Source organism: Jaculus jaculus, chromosome 20, assembly GCF_020740685.1.
Source record: "Jaculus jaculus isolate mJacJac1 chromosome 20, mJacJac1.mat.Y.cur, whole genome shotgun sequence".
Classification (NCBI taxonomy): domain Eukaryota; kingdom Metazoa; phylum Chordata; class Mammalia; order Rodentia; family Dipodidae; genus Jaculus; species Jaculus jaculus.
Window position 1 is genome coordinate 17,568,529 of NC_059121.1, and position 15,668 is coordinate 17,584,196.

The 15,668-nt window shown below is 46.6% G+C and overlaps 1 protein-coding gene and 1 non-coding gene across 3 annotated transcripts in view; one reads left to right on the top strand and one right to left on the bottom strand.

Moving 5' to 3' along the window:
- The window catches only part of Depdc1b (DEP domain containing 1B), a 76,231-nt gene that overhangs the window by 17,105 nt on the left and 43,458 nt on the right, over positions 1 to 15,668 (top strand). The window lies entirely within an intron of this gene.
- Positions 15,110 to 15,234, bottom strand: LOC123456309. The gene has a single exon (XR_006634448.1). It is a non-coding gene; the product is annotated as a small nucleolar RNA SNORA40 (small nucleolar RNA).

The following is a 15,668-nucleotide window of genomic DNA, read 5'->3' on the forward strand; positions in this document are numbered from 1 at the left end:
TAACAGAGAGAGAGAGAGAAAGAGAGAGAGAGAATGAGAATGAATGGATGCGCCAGGGCCTCCAGCCCCTGCAAACGAACTCCAGACGCATGTGCCTCCTCGTGCATCTGGCTTACATGGGTCCTGGAGAATCGAACCGGGGCCTTTGGCTTTGCAGGCAAACGTCTTAACTGCTAACCCTGCAGCCCTGTATTCTTGTACTGTGTCAGGCTGTCTCAGTTTCCGTAAGATGAGGTTGGCGTAGCTGCACAGATTAGCTAGTGACAGCTAAACACAGCATAAGAAACATTTGGGATAACCACTGCGTGTTTATAGTCATAGATTATTTTTAAAAATAGTTTATTTATTTATGAGAGAGAGAGAGAGGGAGGGAGAGAGAGCCTACACTAGGACCTCTAGCTGCTGCAAATGAACTCCAGATCTGTGCTCCACCTAGTGCATCTGGCTTTATGTGGGTTGCTGGGGAATTGAACCTGAGTTCTTAGGCTCTGCAGACAAGTGCCGTAACTGCTAAGACATCTCGCCAGCCCTACAGATTCTTGTTTTGAGTTCCTGTGCCCTGCGTAATGCATAGTGAATGACACGCCATCTTCTTCAAAAAGATCCCAGATTAAACGAGCTGTAGGCAGCATAGTCAGTCTACATATGCATACAGCAAGGGTCTGTGAGGTTACAGGGTATAAACTCTCTGATTGCTTTGTTTTTGTTTTTGTTTTTGTGGCGCTAGGTCCTTGTACATGCTTGATAAATGTATTACCCTCTGCCCTGCATCTCCACTAGTTTAATATATAAATACATATATTTTTAAGAGACAAAGTATATAAATATTTTGTATAATTCTATAACAAAGATGATGAATAAAGCCCTCCTTTTGGAATGAGTCAAAAATTATCTCTAGGGCTGGAGAGACGGCTTAGTGGTTAAGGTGCTTGCCTGCAAAGCCTAAGGATCCAGGTTTGACACTCCAGGTCCCACATAAGACAGATGCAAATGGTGGCACATGCATCTGGAGTTCGTTTGCAGTGGCTAGAGGCCCTGGCACACACCCATTCTCTCTCTTTCTCTGTCTCTCTCTCTGTCTTTAATAAATAAATAAATAAGAACTAAAAATACTATCTCTAGATTTTAAAACAGTGCATGTCAAATTTTTGTGGATGCATTAAAATTTGTAAGCCATGATTTTTTTTTTTTTGGAAGAATGAAGCAGTTAATGGACTAGAGAGATGGCTCAGTAGTTAAGGTGCTTGCCTGCACAGCCTAAAGACCCAGGTTCAGTGCCACATAAAGCCACATGCACCATGGCTCATACATCTGGAGATCGTTTGCAGAGGCTGGAGGCCCTGGTATGCCCATTCTCTGCCTGTCTCCTCTGTCTCTTTCTGCTTGGAAATAAGTAAAAGTGTTAAAATAATTAATGGTTTTTAAAATTTAATCATTAATTAAATATTAAAAAAAGAATGAAACAGGTAAGCATGGGGAAAAACGATGAGCAGAGTGAATCTAGCATTTAAGAGGGAAGTGACAGCTTGCTGTCCGAATGCCCAGAGTAAAAAGAGAGCCCGTGGCAGGGCAGCGTCCAGCACCCCTGGACGTGCGTCTCTCTTGCCGACACGGGGGCTGGAAGGAGCTCTGGCTCGTCTGCTGGAGCGCTCTCACATTTCGTCACGGGTGCTCCTGGCTCCACCAGACGTCTGTTGGTTGCTGCTCTCTGTAGCACAGTTTTTATGTCCTTAGGCTTCTGATGGAAAAAGACAGCCAGTTATACTACACTGGATTTTTTGAAAACATTTTTAATTTTAGAGAGAGAGAGAGAGAGAGAAAATTGATGCTGCAGAGCCTCAGCTACTGCAACTGAACTCCAGACTACTTGCGCCACTCGTGGGCATGTGCGACCTTGCGCTTGCCTCACCTCTGCGCGTCTGGCTTACGCGGGATCTGGAGAGTCGAGCGCCTTATCCGCTAAGCCGTCTCTTCAGCTCTACACTGTATATATTTTTTTTTGTTTGTTTTGTTTTGTTTGAGGTAGGGTCTCACTCTAGCCCAGGCTGACCTGGAATTCACTATGGAGTCTCAGGGTGGCCTCGAACTCAAGGCAGTCCTCCTACCTCTCCCAAGTACTGGGATTAAAGGTGTGCGCCACCACGCCCGGCTCTACACTGTATTTTCATAAGCCATTTCAAGCCAGGCACAGTAGTGCACACCTGTGATCTAAGGCTGAGAGTGGGAGGCTCTCAAGTTCAAGGCTGCTCTGGACTATTACATGAGACTCTGTCTCTAGACCTAAAAAACAACAACAACAGTGCTGCTGGGGACGTGCCTCTGGTGGAACGCCTGTTGGCCTCGTGCCAAGCCCTGGGTTGATCCCCAGCACGTGTGCACAGCCCAAGCGCATACACAGATAATTTTATTTTCTGTTGATGAAGTGATTCTGTTGCCCACGTCTCATTTGACCTTCCCGAGAACCCTCTGGCGTGGGCCTTGTGGCTGTTTCATACCTCGAGGGCCACTTTGAAATACCTGAACAAAACACTGGGAATGCTGTGCGTAAAGACAGCTGATGTTTGTCACTGCGTTTGCCCCTCTGTGCACGTGAGCAGGTGGTTACGTGGTATTAGAAGCTAGCGAAACAGGTCCGAAGGTGAAGTGGACCGTGATGGTCACTGGCTTTGTGCTCGTCAATGAGAACAGTGGCTGGCCGGTCCCGGTGTGCAGCCAGGCTGACCCGTCACTGGCGCTCGGTAGCCGCCCGCTCCAGCGCTCTGCTGTGCGTGAGGCGCTCATTGCCTTAGGCGGTAGAGCTCCAACGCGCCTGATCTTCCTCTCGTTCTCCTGCCTCTGTGTCCACATTCCCTTTTCTCCTTCTGTTATGGCTGCCATTCTTTTATTATTTTTTTTAATAATTTTTTTTTTATTTGGGAAAATGAGACAGGGATATAGGCAGACACACACACACCCACACACACACACACACACAGAGAGAGAGAAGGAACGGGCATGCCAGGACCTCCAGCCACTGCACATGAACTCCATGCACATGTGCCACCTTATGCATCTGGCTTTCGTGGGTCCTGGGGAATTGAACCTGTCCTTTGGCTTTTCAGGCAAATGTCTTAACCGCTAAGCCACTTCTCCAGTCCTATGGATGCCATTCTTATTTCCCCCTTTTCTTTTTCTCCCTCTTCACCTCTCTCGTTTTTCTTCGTTTTCTTCAGACTTTCTTTTTTTGTGTGTGTGTCCTATTTCCACACTGTTGATTTTCATTTGAGACTAACTTTTGCTGTGTACTTACTGTCCAATTTGCCAAATACTGCTCCTCCCACAGCTCCGTTACCAAGCCGAGGAGGACCGGAGAGCCCGGTGGGTGAAGAGCTTGCCACGTAAGCGTGAGAACGTGGGTTTGGTCCTCTGCACCTACGCAAAGGCTGGGCCTGGAGACTGAGTGCTGGGGAGCCCGAGACCAGAGCGTCCCTGAGGTTTGCTTCCTAGCTTATCTAGTCCCATCAGTGGGACCCTGTTTCAAAAAGTCAGATGAGCCGGATGTGGTGGTGTACGCATTTAATCCCAGTACTTGGGAAGCAGAGGTAGGAGGATCTCCATGGGTTCGAGGCCACCCTGAGACTCCACAGTGAATTCCAGGTCAGCTTGAGCTAGCGTGAGACCCTACCTCGGAAAACCAAAACCAAACAAACAAACAAACAAACAAACACAAAACCCAATAACCATCTCAACAGAAGCCCATAAACTATAAGAACCAATTCAAAGTGGATCATAGACTTAAATAAAGAGCGATCTAGATTTTTAGAACAATAAGAGAAGGGCTGGAGAGATGGCCCAGTGCTTATAGTGCTTGCCTGAAAAGTCTAACAACCTGGGTTCAATTCTGCAGCACACATGTCAAGCCGTATGCACAAAGTAGCCCATGCATCTGGGGTTCGTTTGCAGTGGTTAGAGGCCCTGGTGTGCTTTTCTTTCTCCCTACCTCTCTCTTTGCATGCATATAAATAAATTATATATATAATATATATATAACTATATATTATATATATATGTATATATGTATGTAATTATACATATGTGTATACACACACATATATACATACACACACACACACACACACATATATATATATAGGTTTTTCAAGATAGGGTTTCACTTTAGCCCAGGCAGACCTGGAATTCACCATGTAGTCTCAGGGTGGCTTCAAATTCACAGTGATCCTCCTACCTCTGCCTCCCAAGTGCTGGGATTAAAGGTGTGTGCCATCACGCCCCAGTAATAAAATATTTTCTTAAAAAGAAAATCTTTATGTCTTGAAGTTAGGGAAAGAATGGTTAAGATATGATACCAAAAGCACCAATCATGAAAGAAAAGACATGACAAATTGGACAAAAGGAACACACAGACTGGAGGAGGAGAAGACAAGCCGCGGCGGGAAGTACTCGGCCCGAGCGTGGCCGTGCGCGGCATCCAGAGCGGGTGTGCGAACTCACAACTCAGAAGTAAAGCGCGGCCCGCTTCAGCGAGGAGCAAGAGGTTCCAGCAGCTGCTTGAAAATGTACGGATAACAGAGGAGGACTCCAAAAGATATTCAAGAGAGTGAAAACTGCAGAAGAATATAAACTGAGGAGGTCCTGATGGGGTGCTACTAAATGTTGGAAGGGATAAGATACACAGGGAACAAAAATCTCACCCATTACCGATGGGAAGTCTCGCTTGGCAGTCTGTTTAGAAAACACGTGGAAAAACCAAAAAGAAAGAAAGAAAGAAAACGCACGTGGGTAGTTTCATGCAGAGTTAATGAGTACAGAGACTGTATTCCTACTTTTGGATTTTTACCCTAGAGCAATGCAAACTTAGTGTTTGCAGGAAAACTCCTAAGCGTGAATAGTGGCTTTATTAATAATTGCCAGGAGCTGGAAAGAACCTACATGTCCCATGGTTGAATGGGCACCTGTGTGTCATGCGCACTGTGGAGCACTCCTGGGGGGGGGAGACTAGGGGGCAGGGAGTGTGTGGGGAGTAATGAAATGAAGCGCGGGCTGCAGGGATGGCTTAGCCGTTAAGACGTTTGTCTACAAAGCCAAAGGACCCAGGTTCGACCCTCCAGGACCCACGTTAGCTAGATGCCCAAGGGGACGCACATGTTTGGAGTTCGTTTGCAGTGGCTGGAGGCCCTGGTGTGCCCATTCTCTCTGTTTCTCTCTCTCTCTCCCCCCTTCCTCTGTCAAATAATTAAATAAATAAATTTTTAACAAAGGAAATTAAGCTCTTTCTTGTGGTTTGTACGTGTGTTAAAAAGTTGATAAGACTATAACATGTGCAGCCCCGCCTCTCCCCAGTCAACTTTCCTGCAAGCCAAGACGGCACAGATCTGGAAATTCTTCTCATTCCTATGGGTATTTTAGAGGTGTTTCAAGATACAGGGCCCCCTTGGAAGTTTTTGTGACCCTGGGGGAAATTCTTGTACCACGCTCACATGCAAATGAATGGGCCACTCACGCCCCCTAGTGGACACCTCTTGTTAAGTAAGAAAGCCGAGTGTGCTGGATTTTGTTTTTCTTTTTTCTTTTTCTGTTTGTTTTTTTTTTTTACTTCTTGTTTCCTCAAGTCCTGAAAACATGTAAGATTGTTTGGCATATGATAAAGCACCACAACTTGAATTTATTGCAAAGCACGCGACGTTCCAAGTTGTCTCGGTTCAGTTGGCGTCACCGTGGGCACTGCAGTAGTAACATTCCACTTAGCTTTGGTGGCACTCCATTTAAGTACCAGGGTACTGATGCCAGTGGGGGGGGGCAGCCTGGAGACAAAGGGAGCTAGTTACTTTCATTACTTCATAGAAGTAATATTGGAAGAAAAAAAATTTCAAAATTAAGTTCATCAGTTAAATTTGGAGAGTTCTAGCCACAAGGCAAGCTGTGGCCGGAGGATCAGTTGGGCCCAGAAGTTCAAGACCTGCTTGGGCACCATGAGACGTGTGTGTGTGTGTGTGTGTGTGTGTGTGTGTGCGCGCGCGCACTACATATGTATATTTACAATGAACCTAAAGGCTTCAGATAGGGCACACTCCTGTGGCCACAGTGTCCCCTATTTCCCTGGGAAAATTCCCTATTACTAGGGCTTTCTCTCCCTGATAATAGACCAGATTGTATCACGATCATATTGCCTGCCTGACTGGTCTTTCGGCTCTTCCATTCTTCCCAGCCCCTCCTCTGCAGTGTTCCCCCAGTAAGGCTAGAGTTGGGCAGGGGTGGAGCCCGACAGAGGGATGTCACAGTGGCAACAGACTGGACTGCAAAGCCGAGAGCCGCTCTTCAGAGGCATCTGCGTTCAGTGGACAGGCCTTAGTGCTGGCTTAGCCCTGTGCCGAGTCTCAAGGGGGGCCGAGCCTCGAGAGCTGGGTGAAGATACAGGCGGTGAACTTTTCTTGCTCTAAGCTTTCGTCTTTCCTCTTTTGCCAGAGTCCCTGTTTGTGTGAGTGTTGGTGGGAGGACCCCGCACCCCCGGGGAAGACTGCGTGGCTGAACTCACCCTAGCAGTGAGGACGCAGGGCTCTTCTCGGCTACTTCAGGGTCCCCACCGAGGACCTTGGATGTTCGGCAGGAGGGGCAAAGGGGAAGGGCAGCTTAGAGCTTCTGACCGAAGCGGTGGCCGGTAGCAGCAGGGACAGAAGGAGCCAGAGGCGACTGTAGCAGCATTGGGCTTAGGACTGAGGGGTCATCTCAGTGTGGTTCTTCCTACTGTGTGTGGCATATGGTTTCTTTTTGGTTTGTTTTTGTCTCGGCTTCTTTTGTTGTTCGTTTGTTTGTTTTTATTTATTTATTTGAGAGCAACAGAGAGAAGGAGGCAGAGAGGGAGAGGGAGAGAATGGGCGCACCAGGGCTCCAGCCACTGCAAACGAACTCCAGACGCGTGCGCCCCCTTGTGCATCTGACTAACGTGGGACCTGGGGAACCGAGCCTCGAACCAGGGTCCTTAGGCTTCACAGGCAAGCGCTTAACCACTAAGCCATCTCTCCAGCCCCTCTTTTTTTTTTTTTTTTTAATGCAGCTGGTGTCTTGTCAGCATTTTAGCAAATGCTTGCTAAGCTACCTTGTGTTTTGGGGTGTCTGCTCATTAGGTCCCCACCTAGGCAGCTCTACCCTCTCCTTCCATTTCTACCTCCTCCTCCTTCCTCAGGCATTGTACCCAGGCTTAGTGGTGAACACAGTCGACGTGGAACCCTTCTTGCAGTTAAGTCCCAGTCACAGACTGCCCTGAGGCTCGCCCCTTGAGGTGACACTCGGGTCTGGCTCTGCCACAGGTGCTTACCCAAGCGAGGAAGGCAGTAAACTGGTGCAGGGAGCGGCAGCAGACAAGGCTGTGGGACATTCTCTTTGGATCTGTGTTGCCTGCACCGAGCACAGGATCTAGTGCTCATTGAGAAAAAAAGCTCAAAGGTGGGTCGCTGCAGAATCTCTTCTCTTTCTTACAGAGAACGGGGGCGTTATCACCTCAGCTGCACCTCACAGGCACGGTGGCTCGGCCCTTCCCGCAGCATGGGAGCGTCGCGTCGTGTAACAAACGCAGGGCTCGGTGTGTGGCCGGGCAGCGCCGTGATCCCGCTGTCGGCTACTTTCTGCTTGTCCCCCGCGTGACCTGTGACCCTAAGCAGATCGTTCATGCTCGCTGCGCCTCTGCAGCCTCAGCTACAAGCTGAGGATGCTCACATTTCTGTCTTAGTCTACGCTTGATGCAGATAGTCAGCAGCCCTCCTGCACCTTGTAGGGTTCAAACTTGTGGGGGCAAGGTCGATGTTCTCTGTCATGGTGTTACTCATACAGTCTATGTTCTCTGTCATGGTGTTACTCATACAACGTGCAAGGGATTGCTCTCCCGTCCACAGGACAGGGGTTCAGGAGGTTTGTTTTCTACAGGGCTGTAGCAGACAGCCTCAGGTTCTGAGATGGATGTCCTGACCAGGCACGGTTATGGAGGAAGGGATGTTTATTGAAGCTTACAGATCCAGGGGAAGTTCCATAATGGCAGAAGAAGCTGGCCTGCCTTCACAGGACCAAACACAGAGAGAGAAGCACAAGCCTTACAGCCAAAAGCCACACAGCACCACACACTTCAGGAACTCCAGCTGAGCACACTTTGCATATCTTTAGATTGGAATCTCAAACCCACCACCACACATTAAGATCCACCCAGTGACACTGCCTCCAGCCAGGTGGCTGCAGATGCAAACTACAAACTCATAGAACAGTGAATATTGGGGGCCATCTAGTCAAACCACCTCAGGGGCCATACAGTGGGTCTTACAGCTGTTTAATGGCAAAGCAGCCTTAAGCAGCACATAGACGTACAGGCATGGCTGTGTCAGTAAAACATAATTTTAATTTAATTTAATTATTTATTTATTTGTGAGAGAGAGTGAAAAAATAAGAGTGAAAGGAGAGAGAGGGGAGAGAAAGAATGGGCGTACCAGGGCTTCTAGCCACTGCAAACGGATTCCAGATGCTTGTGCCACCTTGTGCATCTGGCTTTATGTGGGTCCTGGGGAGTCGAGTCTGGCTCCTTAGGCTTTGCAGGCACCTCTGGGTCATCTCTCCAGCTCAGTCAAGCTTTATTTAATGAAGGAAGTGGTGGGATTTGACCTGAAGGCCATCGTGGCTAGATTCTCAAGTTTCTTAAGGGCCAGCACTCCAGTGTTATGTGATGTGTAGAGGGCACTTCTTGCATCTATCTGAAGCCATTACAAGTGGATAATTATTAAAACAGGATTCTAATAATCTAGGTCCGTCGAGTAGAGAAGGAGGGATAGATGGTACAGAGCTGCAGGGCACGGGGCACTCAGAAGCAAACATGGAGAGGGACAGGAGTGGGTGGAGCGAGCACGCGCACTGTGGTGCACGTCTGCCTGGAAGAGGAAAGGGTTGACCAGCAGGGCTCCGGAAGGCGGGTGCCCAGCAAGCTGAGGCGGGGCAGACGTGGGTCCCCGAGCGAAGGTTGCTTTGTCCTCTGGCAGGAATGCACTGGCTTCATTTCCCCCCCTGCTCCTTAATGGACTGGAAGCTGCCTGGAGAAAGGGGACACGTGTAGCACCTGGGCGTTGGCCTTTGAAGGGAGGGATGACCCTACCCTGCACTTCTGTGCCCGCACGGGACCCTTTCCTAAGCGGCCGCCTGGAAGACAGGAGGTACTACGAAGGCTCCTGGTGTGGCTGGTTCCTGTGGCTGCAGCTGGTGCCCATCCATGCCTTCCTTTTGCCATTGTGAACCTCCTTTCTTTCAGCCGTCCCTTTGACAGGCTGTGACCTGGTCAAGTGACCTGGTCAAGTTCATTTCCTAAGGGTCTGGGCCCTGGATTGTTACTGACTATTCAGTCTAGTTCCCACACTGGCCCACTTGTAGTTACAGTGGGATGAGGAAGTGACAGGTGCCATGTAGACGTGGTGAGTGCCATAGGTGAGTAGGGTAGCTCTTGCTCCCACCCCCTGGTTTGCGGTGTGTTTGTATTCCCAGAGGGGGCACAGTACCACAGACTGCAGAGTCCTGTGACTAAATTCACATGTGGTTCCCTTCTCTGTGGCTAGCTGGTCTCCAGCTCAGCTTGATCATGGAAAGTTTATAAATAAATATTTTTTTATTATTACTGTTATTTTGGTTTTTCAAGGTAAGGTCTCACTCTAGCTCAGGCTGACCTGGAATTCACTATGTAGTCTCAGGGTGGCCTTGAACTCACGGCAATCCTCCTACCTCTGCCTCCCAAGTGCTGGTATTAAAGGTGTGTGGCACCACGCCCGGCTATAAATAAATATTTTAAATCAGGTAGAGTCACTCCTCCAACTTCTTTCTTCTCCACAATTATTTTGGTTTTCCTGATGTTTTTGACCTTTCAGTATATGTTTTTGAATCAGTGTTTGCTACTATAAAAATTTCTGCCAAGGGCTGGAGAGATGGCTTCATGGTTAAGGCACTTGCCTGTGAAGCCTAAGGACCCATGTTCCACTCCCTAGATCCCACGTAAGTCAGACACTCAAAGGTGAGGCAAGTGCAAGGTCACACACGCCCAGTAGGTGGCGCAGGCCTCTGGAGTTTAATTTCATGGTTGAAGTCCTGGCACACCAATTCTCTCTCTCTAAAATTAAAAAAAAAATTCTTTTGAGACTTTTGAGTGAAATTGTGTGGAATCAGTAATTAGCCCAAAACTTAACAAAATTGAGTCTTCCAAATCACAAACAAGGTATAGATCTTTCTGTCTATCTCTCAGCCATGTTTTATAGTGTTAACTCAGTAGATATTGAACTTGTTTTATTAGATTTTTGCTCTGAGTAGTTCGTGTTTTTGATGCTATCCCAAGAGGTTGTTCCTGACACACCTTCAAGCAGCCCTGTGACGTGTGACCATAGTGGCTTCTCAGTATTTTGGCGATAGGGACATGGTGTGCCTCTAAGCTGTGGTGAATGGGTTGACAGGGCAAGATGGGACCCGTCGCGTTGCTAGACTTGCCTAAGCCATGGGTTTTTGCGAAATAGCCACTACGGTGACTCTAATAATTGCCATGTGTCTAGTTTTCATTGTTGAGATTTATTTTGTTGAGTTCAAAAAGCTTAGATTACTTAGCCAGAGGTGGGCTGACAGATCCGTCGATGCTGTGTTTCTGTGGGCTCAAGAGAAAGAGTCTTAGCGTAGGAGTGGGAAGGGATTTTAAAGTCACTTTTACCAGTCAAATTTATGGAGGTATTCAAATTATATCTCCCTTTTGGTTTAGATGTCTCCTATAATCAGTTACTTAAATAGTAAGACACAATTTCAAGTAAATTCACCAAAGGGTGGTAATTCTGGTATGCATTTAAAAATATTTTCATTATATGTTTTCATTGTACAAAGTGTTGTATTACAGGAAGATATTTTCTTGCAAGTACATATTGTATGTTGAATGGGTTGGAGAGATGGCTTAGCGGTTAAGTGCTTGCCTGTGAAGCCTAAGGACCCAGGTTCGAGGCTCCATTCCCCAGGACCCACGTTAGCCAGATACACAAGGGGGCGCATGTGTCTGGAGTTCATTTGCAGTGGCTGGAGGCCCTGGCGCGCCCATTCTCTCTCTTTCTCTATCTCCCTCTTTCTCTGTCACTGTCAAATAAATAAATAAATAAATGAACTAAACAAAAAAACTTTATATTGTATGTTGAACATAAAAATAATTCAGGGAGCTGGGTGTGGTGGTGGCGCACACCTTTAATCCCAGCACTCGGGAGGCAGAGGTAGGAGGATCACCATGACTTGGAGGACACTCTGAGACTACGTAGTGAATTCCATGTCAGCCTGGGCTTGAGTGAGCCCCTACTTCAAAAAGAAGAAAAAGATGGCTTAGTGGTTAAGGTGCTTGCCTGAGAGGCCTGAGGACCCATGTTCGATTCCCCAGAATCCATGTAAGTCAAATGTACATAGTGGCACACGCATCTGAAGTTCGTTTGTAGTGGCTGGAGGCCCTTGCGTGCCCATTCTCTCTCTCTCAATAAATAAATAAAACTAAAAAATAGGGCTGGAGAGATGGCTTAGCGGTTAAGCGCTTGCCTGTGAAGCCTAAGGACCCCGGTTCGAGGCTCGGTTCCCCAGGTCCCACGTTAGCCAGATGCACAAGGGGGCGCACGCATCTGGAGTTCGTTTGCAGAGGCTGGAAGCCCTGGCACGCCCATTCCCTCTCTCTCCCTCTATCTGTCTTTCTCTCTGTGTCTGTCGCTCTCAAATAAATAAATTAAAAAAAAATTTAAAAAAAGATGCAATACTTTAAAAAAAAAAAAAAAAACAACTTAAAAATATCATTCCCCCTGTGGGTATATTTTTATGTGATCACTGTTTGGAAATAGAAGTGCCAGGTTACCTTGTTGGACAGCTGTGTGTGGTTTGTTGCATTTTTGCTCTTGGTTTCTTCAAATGCGAAATTTGAGATCTTTTCAAAGGGACTTTATAATTCGAAATCCACGGTCATATTAGAATTAATTTTCAATATTTAATGCAAAAGCAAAGGCTTTCCAGCAGAGGGCACACTGCTCCTTTTGATAGTCTCAATCATTGAGAACTACATCTTTTTCCTTTCACAGTATTTTATTTAGAAATAGTTTTTTTTAAAAAATTACAAATATAAGATTTTATTTATCAGGCTCATAGCCTTATATCCCTTCACCCCCGGCCTCCCTTACCCAGGGCATCCTCCTCAGTAAGGTCTTTGGTAGATCCATATCTTTTGTATAGGAGCTTACATGTCTGGGCAGTATATATCATTACCACAAACCAGGTCCTGGTTAATCCACAATTTTTTAAAAAATTAATTAATCTATTAGAGAGAGAGAATGGGCGCACCAGGGCCTCCAGCCACTGCAAACGAACTCCAGATGCATGTGTCACCTTGTGCACCTGGCTAACATGGGTCCTGGGGCATCGAACCTGGGTCCTGTGGCTTTGCAGGCAAACGCCTTAAACCGCTAAACCATCTCTCCAGTCCTTAATCCACAATTTTTGTCACTTTCTTCTGAGAGCTCATCAGTATCTTGACTTAGTTGTTAATTTTCCCATTGCTTCTGGCTTAGTTTTTCTTAATTGTGCATGCCATCTTTTGGAGCGTGTGTGCGATGTGCACACGTGTGTGCGTGTGTTCATCCCTGTGAGTATGGGTGTGTGCGCACAGGCACGCACGTGTGCAGGTCAGAGGACAGCCTTGGGTGCAGGTTCTCCCTTTTCACCTTTCTTTTCTTTTTAATTAGTGATGGCCATACTCAGTGTGTAAACAGCACATGTTGGTACCTGCCCTCCCCTCCGCAGGGACCCTTCTTGTTGGGGAAGGTGGTCGTGCATTGCGGGGCAGCCATCAGTTATGGGGAAGAGGCAATGTCTCTGTGCATAATGTCCCAATGTGTGGCTCTAACCATCTTTCTGTCCCCTCTTCCATGAATTTCCCTGAGCCATGTTGGGTTCGTTTTAGGTCTACCTCAGTGATGAGGTCTTGGGAGCCTCTGTGTCTCTGGATCTCTGGTTTGGTGGGAGTTGAGTGTTCTCTGTGTCGATCTCCTTCACCCTTGCGCTGGTACCAGATTCACCAAGAAAGCAGCACTCTTGCTCATCTCCCCAATTCCTCTATGGCCTCAGCTGGGGCCCTGGTGAGGTGCCATGTGCTGATTCTCTCCTCAGGTTCTGCGTCCATCTGAAAAAGAGAAGTAGATTCTCCAGTGGAGAGTGAAGTCAGCACTGGATAAACGGGATAACCATTATTAGTTTAAAGAGAATTTAATAGAGAAAGGCCCTGTTGTAGCCCAAGATTAGTGGGATCTTGTACTGGAGAACAAACTCATTATTTGGATATGATTCTAACTTGTTTCCAAGTTCCAGCTATGGGTTCTGTTCCACTGAGCGGATCTGTTAGCCAATCCAAGAGCAGTTGGTTGCCCACCATGGCTGTGTGCCACTATTGCACATGTGTGAGCATCACATCAGGTTGTTTGCTGCTGAGTTGCTTAGACCTTGAATTGCTTAGACAGATGTTGGCCATTTTCTCCCAGTAGCTCATGTAGAACTTTCTGGCACTAGATGAGCTAACTGGGGACTGGCTCTCTTCCATATCCCAGGCAGGTCTTTGCACATTCCATACTGACAGCATATGGTGTCTTCAGCAGTAGGGTCTTATCCTTAACCTCTTGTGGGTAACCAAGTGCTCTGAGAGAAGTCTGTCTGCTTTTGGGAAACCTTGTGTGTCTCTCTGATTAATAGCTCATTGTGGATGTTAACTGCATCCTAGTACTCGGAGCTATAGGCTAGCACCAAGGGGGAAAAAAGGAAGAAAAAGATAGGTAATATAAAAGAGAAAGAGGAAAAAAGAGAGAGAAACAGGAAAAGATTAAGGTTAGTCTTCATTGTTCCCTCTTCAGGGCCCTGTGATTCAGGTGTTCCCTCTGAGGACCTAATGAAGGTTCAGCTTTTTAGTCTGTCTTTCAGGATATATGATTTTATGGTACCAGTTCCCTTTGGGTCCAGTTTTGTCCAGCCTCGCCCTCCCCTCTAGCCCTCCCTGTTGTCCAGTCCTCGAGATGCCTGTTAGGTGTGTCAGCATCCTAGGCTGATCCAGGTTAGGAGCCTCAGATGAGTGAGACCATGAGATGGTTGTCTTTCTGTGATTGGGTGAGTTTGCTGAGAATGATCTGTTCCAGGTTCGACCATTTTTCTACAAATTTCATTGTGTCATATTTTCTAACTGTTGAGTAGAATTCATTTGTGTAGATAAACCACATCTCAGTTATCCATTTGTTTAATGGGCACCTGAGTTGATTCCAGTTCTTAGCTATTATGAATTGAGCAGCTGTAAACATGGTTGAACAAATCTCTCTGAACTGAGGCATGGAGCTTTAAGTAAGGGAATAACTGGGTCTGTTGGTAACTCTATAGTCAGTCTGTTTAGGAGTCTCCATATTGCTTTCCACAGTGGTTGTACCATCTTACATTCCCACCAACAGTGAATGAGGGTTCCTATTTCTCCACATCCTCGCCAACATTTGTTTTCATTTGATTTTTTTAATGATTGCTATCCTTACTGGGGTAAGGTGGAATCTCATGGTTGTTTTAATTTTCGTTTCCCTGATGGTCAGGGATGATGAACATTTTCTGAAGTGTGTGTTTGCCATTTGTGTTTCTTCCTCTGAGAACTGCCTGTTCCGTTCTCTGCCCCACTTTGTGAGTGGGTTGTTTGATTTTTTTTTTGTTTTTTATTGTAGGGTACTTTCCACCTTGTTGGGAGCAGGGCCTCTTCATGTTCACCACTGTGCCCACTAGGCTAGTGAACTGCGCACTTCTGGGGAATTCTGTCTCCACCTGCATCTCCCCTTAGCAGCGCTGGACTTAGGGATGCGCACTGGCACGCCTACTTTTACGTGGGCTCCAAGGGTGTGGATGGATCCTCACGCTTGCGTGACTGGCTGTTACATGCTGAGCCATCTCCCAAGCCCTTGTACTTGCATCATTAAACAATGCATTGCTTTTATTTCTGAAATATTTCTGTTTTGTACCTTTACATACATGAAGCATATCTGAGTCTGTGTTCTCTGACTTGCTCTTTGCTTCATGTGATTTTTTTTAGCATATTTTTCCCTATATGCATCAAAACGCTTACTTAACAGTGAGCTCTGGGTTACAAAAGAGGATTTATTTTTGCAACTGTCTAAATCTTTGTCCATCAGTTCAACAAAGTCATGTATAAGTGCTATTGCGATTTTTTTTTATAATGAGCTTTTAGAGTTTCTTTTTTTAAAAAGATATTTATTATTTATTTATTTGAGAGAGAGAAAGAGAGAGAGAGAGAATGAATGAATGGGCACGCCAGTGCATCTGCCACTGTAAATGAACTCCAGATGCATGTGCCACCCTGGGCATTTGGTTTATGTGGGTCCTGGGGAATGGAACGTGGGTCCTTAGGCTTTCAAGGCAAGCTCCTTCACTGCTAAGCCATCTCTACAGCCCACTTCTTGTGTTGTTTGAGATTTCATATTTACTTATGTAATTACAGTTAATTGGGCAATCATGGCTATTTATATTTTTTCAGCACTCTTCTATCTATTCTGCTGACAGTCGATATACAGGTTACATGCACTTTTTTGCTCTTGTAAAAACAGCACAGCCAGGAGCGGCTGCACACACCT